This window comes from Pyrus communis, chromosome 16 (assembly GCF_963583255.1).
Source record: "Pyrus communis chromosome 16, drPyrComm1.1, whole genome shotgun sequence".
NCBI classification, from domain to species: Eukaryota; Viridiplantae; Streptophyta; class Magnoliopsida; order Rosales; family Rosaceae; genus Pyrus; species Pyrus communis.
In genome coordinates this window covers 12,160,853-12,172,214 of record NC_084818.1, presented here as the reverse complement: position 1 = coordinate 12,172,214, position 11,362 = coordinate 12,160,853, and the positions used below count along the sequence as shown (strand labels likewise).

The following is an 11,362-nucleotide window of genomic DNA, read 5'->3' as shown; positions in this document are numbered from 1 at the left end:
GTTTACGACGAAGCCAAAGTTACGATTGTAAAAAGCTGGAGAAAATATGATTTATGAATGCTCTTGGACTGCTATACTGTGTAGATTGTTTGAGCACTTTCTTTTTTCTTCTATGAATGTAGAGGAGCATTTTTAATCAGTTAGGAACGACGTGTTTAGTGAAAATTGGTAATTTAATGTACCTTAGAGTACCTGAACCTAGTAACTCTACTTGCATGACCAATAAAAAGAACAAAACCGGAAAAAAAACTTAGTATATCCTTGATTGCTGTTTTATCTGCATTTGTTATCATCGCTTACATTTTTATTTCGCTTGCAGTTCATTGATGTTGAAACAATGGTTTCTCCAACAATTTTTGCCCAGCGTTGTTTGTCTTATCTCATGAGTGACAAGCCTCAGGAAGCTCTCAACGATGCACTGCAAGCACAAGTAGTTTCCCTGTTTGGCACATTGTATCTTATCTTCAGGGTGCTGCCCTTTCGACCCTTGGAATGGACAGTGAAGTTCAAGCAGTACTTGTTATGAACTCTGCGTGAGAATTTATCCTTCTTAGGATATGTAAACACAAGTAAATTTATTCATCTGGTGGTTGACCATTATGTATCAGGCCCTAGACCTGATTCGAGACAGAAATCTTCAGATGCTGACAGATTCTTGCTTGGAAGGACAACTTTCTAATGATGATGGTACTGAGTTGGCACACTTGGCTTCACGATGTTTACAATCTAAACCCTTAGAGCGACCAAATCCAAAATCATTAGGTGCTCCTTTGACTCCTCTTCCGAAATAGAAACTTAGGTTAGTTCTGTACTCTGTTTCTCTAATTAAGCATTATATTCCCAACTTCACCCAGGGAGCCTAGTTTGGCTGTTTAAAATCTTCACAATTGTTTCTATATCTATATTTTGGGGCAGTCTTGTAAGCAATATATTCATGTGTTATCTTCTTTTCACTGGGCTCAATCTGAGCTATTTGTGTAAGCTCGTATCTAACTATCGACCAATTCGTTGTTTGTATTAATATTGAACCTTGTACCAAGCAGAAATATTTGAAAACTTGGGAAAGGGACGTGACTCTAATTTGTTATTAGTGAGGACTTGAGAGAGCTACACTTTTGTCTCGTGCCTCTCATGGTGAATGATACTTTATAAAATATCAATCTCTCATGCCCCAAAATTGAGGGTAGTTAACTACAGGGGTTTTCAGTGATACCGTACCTGTTGGGTGCCAATTAGAAGCACTCAGATCTACACCGTCGTAGTAGTTTAATCATATATAGATGCTTAACATGATGCTGGTAACTGTATCCTGGACTTCCTTTATTTCTTTTTGCTTACCTCAGCAGGTTCCTTCTTTTGTTTTGATGGGTATCCCACACGGTACCTCTTGGTCTTCTCTTTCACTACTTGGTGAGCCTGCTCAAGAAGGGATTTGACTGCTATACATGTGATCCTAGAGAATATTGGCTATAAAGACGATGGAATGACAATGAGGTTCTATTTTTGTTTAATTAATGAGGAAATATCTAATAAGTTTTGTTGTATATATAATTATATATTTAGCCTTCTCAATGATTTTGTTCCATTGCTGCTCTCGTTCCAAATGTGGACTGACCAAATGCAGGAATCATTAGAATCAAAGAAAAGGGGGGATTCTGCTTTTAAGCACAAGGACTTCAAACCACAATTGAGTGTTATTCATAGGTTAGGTTCTTATTATGACACTAATGGGAAATTCTAAGTAGAGATTTGATAAGAGTTGCTTTCATGTTCATACCAATATCGAAATTTGGCCTTCAATAGGATGTTCTTTATCTGACCTGTTAAAATAAATTACTAAACGCAGCTTCGTACAAAATTTTGTTTGGCAATAGATTTCCAGTCAGAATACGATCTTTACATTTTATCTTCTAGTTCATAATAGGAAGAATTGAAGAAAGAAAATTGGTAGTCTAAAGTATCTTAGTGTATCTGAACCTAGTAACTCTACTTGCTTAACCAATAAAACGAACATGCTGCTTTCTCTGCATTTGTTATCGTTGCTGACAGTTCTATTTCACTTGCAGTTCATTGGTGTTGGAAAGATGGTTTCTCCAGCAATTTTTGCCCAGCGTAGTTTGTCTTATCTCATGAGTGACAAGCCTCAGGAAGCTATAAACTTTGCAATGCAAGCACAAATAGTTTCCCTAGTTTGGCACATTGCATGTTATCTTCAGGCTGTTGCCTTTTCGGCCCTTGGAATGGACAGTGAAGCTGAAGCAGCACTTAAGGAGGGTAGTATGCTTGAATCCAAAAGGAGCAAAGCAGCTAGACAGAAGTGAAAATCTAGGCTGGTCGACCAGGCGCATGGCTTACCGCTTCTCTCGGGTTGGTTCTCAGCTTATATAGCCGCCGATCAATCATAAGGTTTAAAACCACTAGAGCCAAAGCTTCATCATTTCCACAGTATTAGATTTCGTCATTTTCCAGCAGTATATATTGTATTTGAAATGTTTATTTGATTTGCTTTCCCATGCGTCAAATGATTCGAGTATATGAATTACTTTGACAAAATAGAAAAAATAGAAAGTTGTAAAAAAACACTGATAGGCAGGATGTCATTTAGAAGCTTGTAATTTGTGTACAGAAAGCATATAGGATTCCTGGTGTATTATTTCTGATGAAAATTAATGAAAATTAGTTTGTTAAACGTCGTCTGATCATTGATAGACATGCACAAGAATGCAACCAAACCATTGAACTAAAATTTATGACAAACAAAACAATCATATGCAGTCCGGAATTAACTGAATTTCTTTAGTAAATATCAGGATTCAAAACATATACTACAGAAAGTTCTTGATAAAGTAAACATAAACATAAACTTCTTACAAACAAGTAACACTAACAATTCATCAGCCAAGGAGATTTAGTAGTAAAGTTCTTTATTATGACAACTCAATACTTGAAAACTTAAAATAGATAAGGCCCGTGAAGTGAAGTGAACCCTTTTGTGTTATCTCAGAAGACGTTGAAGATAAAAATAAACAAGCACGCATAATTAGGTTTTGAAGAAGACAATGAAATTATCAAAAAGTCTTTACGAATAGATGCATGCATATCGGTTAATTTAAGAAAGAAAAATAGTGTCACATTTCTGTACCATTGCTTAATTGAAGAGCCACTTGATCGAAATCACCCTCACATAAAGCCAATCATTCAAGACATTCAAGAACTTGAAGTTCGAGTATCTCCTTGGCCTAATGAAAATCAGACCGCCACAAACTCTCCAAAATCCAACAATAAAACCAAGCCCCATGCTGACATAAAATCCCCACGTTATAGGCTCTTTCCTTTTCTTCTTCATTACTTGAGATCACAGTTACCTGTTGATCACCACACATCTTTTGAAGTGAAGGTCCTCATAGTTGAGGATTTCCAGCAAAATCAGAGGGATCAGAACTTTGGAGCTGAGTGCCTGTAGGAATTTTGCCAATGAAGTTGTTGTATTACAAGTCCAAGACACTAAGACGATGTATCCAAGCAAGGCTTGTTGGAATTCTGCCATCCATCTGGTTTCTTGACAATCAAGGACATCCAGTGCTTGAAACTTTCCAATCTTTGCAGGTAACTCACCTGTCAATCTGTTTCTCGACAGGTTTAGAGAAATTAACCCAACAAGATCTATGATATCACTTGGAATGTCCCATGTTAATCTATTGCTCGAGAAATCAATTCTCTTCCCTTCGATATTAATGTTGCATCATCCCTAACCATTATTAGAGGAAAGCATTAGGATAACCAAATTCTGAAGGCTAACCCCTAACCATTTTGGTATGTGTCCTGATAATTGATTGTATCCAACATCGATAACTTGTAAACTGGTGCAATTCTTGAAGGATGAAGGCAACTTTCCAACAAATCTGTTGCTTCTTAATTTCAATGTTTGCATGTGATACAGTGACCCTATTGTGGATGGAATTTTCCCGGAAAAAGAATTGTAACTCAAATCAAGCATAACTAGATTGTTTGGAAAGTTGCCCAGAGAGATTGTTGCTTGAGAGATTAAGATACTTTAACTTGCTATATGCCTCACACAAGATAGAAATCGATCTTGAAATTTTATTATTAGATAGATCCAAATATGACGCATGCGATAAAGTTTCGTGAATTGGACCTTCAATTTGGTTCGAACTCAAATCTATGTGAGGGTGATATGCAAAATCCATTGTCAAATTTGCAAACATTTCTCCAATTTGGTTATCTGAAAGACTGATAAGTTTCACGTAACGAGTCATACCCAAAAACCAACTTTGAAGGATATCCACAATTCTAGCATCAGAAATACGGAGGTATGAATACTCATTCTGAGTTCGAAGCCAATTTGGGCTCGGACAACAAACGTATGAAATCCAATTGAAAAGGAGGAATCCAATTAAAATGGAAGTTTAAAACTAGGGAGTTAAAGGACAAACCCAAAGACCTTAATCTGGAGAGTTGAGAGAAATGGGTTTCCGTAATTACCCCTTCTAGATATATTCGAATAAGGGAGTTTTAACCGTTATAATTGCGGGTAATACCCATAAACGGTTAAATGGATACCCGTTAGAACCGCTGGTAATACCCATAATCGCCCATTTAAATTTCACGGGTAAACGGTTATAACATAACCGTTTTTTGTCTAAACAGTTACCCATAACCATAACCCTGAACTTTAAATGGGCGGGTAACCGCGGTTACCCATACCCATGGGTAATTTGCCCATCCCTACTTCTAGAGCATTCATACCCAAGTATATATTCTCCAAATTAGACATTTGACCAATACTTTCAGGTATTGTTCCACTTAATTGATTCTTATAGAGACGTAAACTTTTCAATGATGAAAAGTTAGTGAGAATAGGAATTGATCCAGAAAGATGATTGTTAGAGTGGTCCACAGTCCAAGAGAGATCTAGATGGACAAGAGAGCTCAAGTTTTCAATAACCCTGAGAATTGAACCAGTTAAATAGTTGTGAAAGAGGTCAAGATGAACAAGGCTGGCATTGTATTTGGATAACCATTCAAATACGGAAGAAGATGAAGATGTGAGTTGGTTGGAACTGAGATCAACGTGTGCAAAAGATTTAGAAGAATTTATGTTAAATAGAGTAGTGGAATCAATTCCAAGAGAAGGAAGACCGCATCTAGCCAATGTCAAGTTAGTAAGTTTAGGGAGCTTACTAACTATTTCCAGCTAGTCAGGAACATTACTGAGATTGCTCCAACTTAGGTCCGAATTTGTTAATGAAGAAAGATGAGGCAGCCATGAATTCAGAGATATTACAAGTGGGTAAGGTTTCCAACCTGAGTTGGAATTTGACCACCAAAAGAAGTATAAGAGAGATAGGTGTCTTGGATTGGAAAGAGAACCAATGAAATCAGGAATTTGGCTTCCATTGAAGTTAATGCAAGAAAGGTCCAAATATTTCAAATGATGCAACTCAATCAGTTTAGGACTCATCATCTTACCTTGCAAATAATATTCGACATACTGTGGGTGTCCTTTCTATTGAAGTGCATAAGCTTCACGCAAATAATACCATCCAAGATTAAGTTGAGAAACATGGTTGGTTCGGTTACTGCAGTGGACGCCTACCCAATTGCAACAATCTTGCTTGTGTTCTTCTCTTCCCCACAAAGAGAGGAGATTGTAGTGATCCACGAGGCCTTGTTTGAAAGCAAGGGGTGCTTCTCTTCCCCTCTCAATGCACCTCATCACTCCTCCTGAAGAAATATTTTTGAATCCAAGGGAAAGGGGAGGGTTGACACATTGTAGTAAGGTTAGCACCACAATTAAAGCATGAAAGAGTTTCTAGCAACTGATTCCGTCACTCTCCATCTTAATTCAACTAAATCAACCCTATTGATTCAGGATTTTGATTTGCAAGCAAAAGCATAGCTCCAAGTTTAATTTCTTGGCTGTGAATAGATGTTGGTTCGGAAAACTAACTTGTAATGGGCTTGTTAGAGTCATGTGTTTGGTTATATAATAAATCAAATGAAAATGTGATACACATTATTTGCACACTTGTATTTGACGTGTTAATTATACAAAACTACCTCAATTATGGATCAAACCATAATTTCATACCTCATGTTTTAAACATTTCATTATCAATGTCATACCTCAACTTATGAATCTATTGCAATGTCACGCCTCCGTTAAATATTCTGTCAATCTCGCTATTAAATGATACGTGGCAGGCGAGGGGTCCACTACCCGCCTCACTGAATTTAAAAATTAATATATTTTTTATTTTTTATTTAATAATTAAAATTCATTAATAAACCCTCTCTCTCTTCGCGTCTCTCTCCCACTTCTCTCCCTCGTCTACTCCGCCGTCGGCTTCCCAAATCCGACCACGTCTTCCATCCATATTGCCTCGAATCTCATCACTCGTCACCGAAACCCCACCATAATTCAACCTCTAGTCCATTTTCTTCTCTCTCTGTGCTCTCAACCCCGTCAAAGACGGAAGCCATTTTTTTTGTCTGTACAAAAACCTAAATCCCTCGCCCATTGTCTCTCTCTTTTCTCCCACCACGCTCTCTCTCTCTCTCTCCACATTCCCCCATCCCAGACTTTCAAACAGTAATAAAAGCAAATGACAATGCAAACTAACAATTCAATTGGTCTATACACTATCCACAATTTACCATATCATAGATGGTGTCGATGGCGTCACTGTTAATAGGATACTCGACCCGGAAAGTCAGCACCGAAAGACTTTCCACCATGTTCTTCAAAGCAGCAGCCTGCATCATAGTAAATGGCAGCACGGTTGAGCGAGGAATCAGAGGTGGGCTTGCAGCAGAAAACTTGGGTGGAGCAGCGGTCACCGGAGTGGGATCGGTATCGTCGGGTCTCGTATGCTTGACAATTCCTACGGCTACCTCCACGTCAGCAGGCGTAATTCGGCCACCTGGGCCGGTGCCTACTACGATCTCGTCTTCCTCGATGAAGATGGCAGTGATGATGCTGTTGTAGAAGGTCTCGACGTCCATGTCGGCCTTGTCGGACCTGACGGCAGAGTAGATGAAGAAGAGAAGACGGAGAAAGAAACGAGGACAGGGAGGAAAAATTAATAATTTATTATTAATTAATTAATTAATTTTAAATTCAATTGGTGAGGAGTTGACCTGACGTCTGCCACGTCATCATTTAACAACGAAATTAATAGAAAATTTAATAGAGGCCTGATATTGTAATGAATTCAAAAGTAGAGGTATGATATTATAATGTTTAAAGCATAAGATATAAAATTATAGTTCGATCCATAACTAATGTAGTTTTGTGTAATTTACCTTTAAATGTATTTGCCTTAGCCTTTCATGAATCTTTCAAGTGTTTCTTCCTTAAAAGTAAAAATATATTGCGCAAAGACAAGAATAATGTCAAAGAAAACATACCAAGTCTTACAAATTAAAATTAACAAAAAAAAAAAAAAAATTGTTACAAATAACAATACAAGGTCCAAACCCTAAACCTGTAAACGGTTTGGTTTTATTAGGTTTGCATTGCATCGGTTTCAATCCAACCGTTAAATTGACAGATCATTCAAATCCAATTCATTAAGTTAATAGATCATCCAACTTAACCCGTTATACTAATGCATCATCCGTTTCACCAGTTAACAATTTTTTAAACAAAAAAAAAAAGGTTTTAACTAAAAGCCCACGGTTTTTACACTAAAAAATCAATTCTGGTACTATTTATTTTACCCTTTATTTTGTTCTTATCATTAAAACTCAAAATTTTCAAACCCTTTCCATTAGTTTTCCCGAAAAAAAATTGCATTCCAATGTATACCAATTATCCACTAACAAAAAAAATCTACAAGTCCCCTAATATAAAAATAAAAAACGAAAAACTCAGAAGCTAGGTCTTTTCAGTGACGTCATAGCAATGGCAGCACCAAAAGCCTTGAAACCAACACGACAAGGCCCTTACCAGCACACTACTTGTTCCCGACTGTCGGACTCTCCGTTTCTAGACCGTTCGACAACAACACATACTTCAACAGGTTCTCCCGTCCTGGCCTACAAACCAATCAGGAACAAACTCATCGGCTCTCGAAAATCAAGACAGCAACTCCCCTTCTTTAACCTTAAACGCCCCGTTGTGGATGTCGATCAGGAGATCCGTCTTTGCCTTTCCGTACTGAAACGACACCGGCGGCTCAATCCTGAACGCTTCGTAGACCATAGATTTCATCAACATCTTTTGCTCCGCACCTATCGTTGTTTTTGTTACTAAAATTACACAACCACTCTCGATTGAAGGGTTTTGCGGGTAAACCAAAATGACTTGTAAACAAATGATTAACGGGCCTATTCATTGACGACCCAACCCTTTAAGCATTAACTTAAATGTTAATTTTAACAAGTGAGTTGGATCGGATTAACGAATTGGGTCTAAAATACCAGGTGAACCTAACCCGAACCTCAAAGATGTTACAAGTGTAGTGTGAGGCCCAATACTGACTGCATCAATTTGGTGGTGAGATAAGCTGATGTGAAGCATTATCAAATGGGTTAGGTTTGCTTCCTACTCAAAATCACCCTTGGGGCTCACTCTTTTAGTCCTTATACGGTCCTCACATTTGATAATTTTTTTTAGATATCAGACGAGTCTCTACATACGATCTTTGCATTTGATAATTTCTTTGAGATATTTGAAGAGTCCTTACATATTGGAATATTTTGAGGACCTCTCTTCTGGCCCATAAAAAACTCTTTGTCCCTATATTTAGGGACTATAGGGTTACGAAACCCCACTTAGGATCCCTATTGGATATGCTCGCTATACAATAATTCAACTAGACAACATGATTCATAAAATGACACTTTTTGAGGCACCAACAAATTTGCTTTCCACAAAACTACTTTTTTTTATTTTTTTATTCAGCAACGTATTGAAATCCTAGTGTAAAGTAATTTTATCAAAACCACAAATTTCAAAAGTGATAATTGAATCACTCAATGGGATGAAGTTAAACCCTTTAAAAGCAAGGCACTTCCTTTCAAAAAAAAAAAAGAAAAAAGCAAGGCACTCAATTGGTGGGATGTTATGCTCAAAAAGATCAATATTTATTGGACAAGTGCTTAGAGCAGAATCATGCTCTTCATGTCCATCATGGGGCTTGAGTTTGGGACTACATCTAGCTTTTCTGATTCGAGCAATATTCTAATCTAATCTAAATTATGGAAAGGGATTCTAACTTTGGGGTGCAACTTCAAGGGGAAGCATACTATTATAGCCAACTTGCTATGTCTTGGTATGTTGGGGCGACAAATGGCTTAAGGTGGGGAACATCTATCAGATTGTGAATGAGTCTAACTGTGTCTAGCTGTTTTGCTTACGAAAAGGTGATTCAATGGACACTCAGGAATTGTCTCTGGGCACCCGAGAACGGTTATGAACAGCTAAGAATTTATCTTTATACTTGGGTGTCCACAGTATCACCCTTGTGCAGAAGGATATATTTAGAGAGTTGTATCCAATTTTTGGGGCTCATTGCTGATTGTTGAAGGGCTCTGCTACAACTGGAGCTGCAAGGGAAAGAATCATGGCAGCAAATGGCTTACCTTGGTCAGAGTTTGCATTTGAGCATGCATGCACACTCGACACACTGCAACTGTTTTAAGTTGATGTCCTAGTAGATGTATGGTCCAACGAAGATACTTCTCAAACGGCCCCGTCTTTCTGTCAGCATCGACACACTGCAACTGTTTGCATTTGGTCGCTCTCAGGGTTTAGATTGTAAACATCGTGAAGCCAAGTGTGCCAACTCAGTACCATCATCATTAGAAAGCTGTCCTTCCAAGCAAGAATCTGTCAGCATCTGAAGATTTCTGTTTCGAATCAGGTCTAGGGCCTGATACATAATGGTCAACCATCAGATGAATAAATTTACTTGTGTTTACATATCCTAAGAAGGATAAATTCTCACGCAGAGTTCATAACAAGTACTGCTTGAACTTCACTGTCCACTCCAAGGGTCGAAAGGGCAGCACCCTGAAGATAAGATACAATGTGCCAAACAGGGGAAACTACTTGTGCTTGCATTGCATCGTTGAGAGCTTCCTGAGGCTCGTCACTCATGAGATAAGACAAACAACGCCGGACAAAAGTTGTTGGAGAAACCATTGTTTCAACATCAATGAACTGCAAGCGAAATAAAAATGTAAGCTATGATAACAAATGCAGATAGAACAGCAATCAAGGATTTACTAAGTTTTTTTTCCGGTTTTGTTCTTTTTATTGGTCATGCAAGTAGAGTTACCAGGTTCAGGTACTCTAAGGTACATTAAATTACCAATTTTCACTAAACACGTCATTCCTAACTGATTAAAAATGCTCCTCTACATTCAGAGAAGAAAAAAGAAAGTGCTCGAACAATCTACACAGTATAGCAGTCCAAGAGCATTCCTAAATCACATTTTCTCCAGCTTTTTACAATCGTAACTTTGGCTTCGTCGTAAACAATCAAATCTAAATGACAGAAAGATCGCTTTGGGCATCTTGAGCAATCAAATACCAAAACATTTGTAATTACAGAGTGGTAACTACACAGGCAGACAAAACTACCCAGAATCTCACTTACATTATCATTTTGCTAAAAAAGACGTGAACAAAGTCAATGAAAAGCGAAAACAAAATACACCAAACTAGTCTAGTTACACAACCCACATTCATTTTACAACTAACAATTGTAAATAGAACCCGAAATGGAAAAACCCCAAAATTTGTGAGCTCAAATTGCAGACCTGAGAAATTAAATTGTGAACCAAGAGATTAAGTTTTCATTTTCTCGCTACCCTTTTCGTAACAAGATCAAAGTTTGATTTCAGAAGATGAAATTGCGGGAAGAAAAAGGAACTTACAGGGTCGAGAGCGTTGGGCTCGGAGCGGTAATCAGCAGTCAAGAGGAAATAGGGAGCAATGACAAGTGGCCACCATGGTTGTCCTCCTCACCAGCCCTTCGGTTTTTGAGTTAATCGTGATGCTTTTGCTTTTGCTTTCGCTTGGATTCTCTGGAAAGAAAAAGGGTTTAAAGATGGAGACTTTTGAGAGTTGGTTTTGGAGAAAGTGATTAAGTGAGGGTTTTTCATTGTTGGGAGGGGAAGAAAGCACAAGATGTAATTGGAAGTTCAGTTTGAATTGGAAGCAAAATGTGTTTATTCCTTTATTTTATAATTTACTAGATTAAAATATAAAAGTTCAAAAAAAATCTCTAATATTAGATAACCAGAAGCACATTTTGCTGTCTCAAAGCTTCACTAAAAATAATTGGACTAAAAAGCCCCTTAAACAAAAAAAATTAAAACTAACCGAAAT

The 11,362-nt window shown here is 37.7% G+C and overlaps 3 pseudogenes; 1 reads left to right on the top strand and 2 right to left on the bottom strand.

Moving 5' to 3' along the window:
- Positions 1–324: 324 nt before the first annotated feature.
- On the top strand, positions 325–2,389 carry LOC137719533 (serine/threonine-protein kinase BSK7-like; annotated as a pseudogene).
- A 759-nt stretch (positions 2,390–3,148) lies between these two features.
- LOC137719817 (receptor-like protein EIX2) lies at positions 3,149–4,607 on the bottom strand (annotated as a pseudogene).
- An 86-nt stretch (positions 4,608–4,693) lies between these two features.
- LOC137719816 (receptor-like protein EIX1) lies at positions 4,694–5,860 on the bottom strand (annotated as a pseudogene).
- Between the last annotated feature and the right edge of the window lie 5,502 nt (positions 5,861–11,362).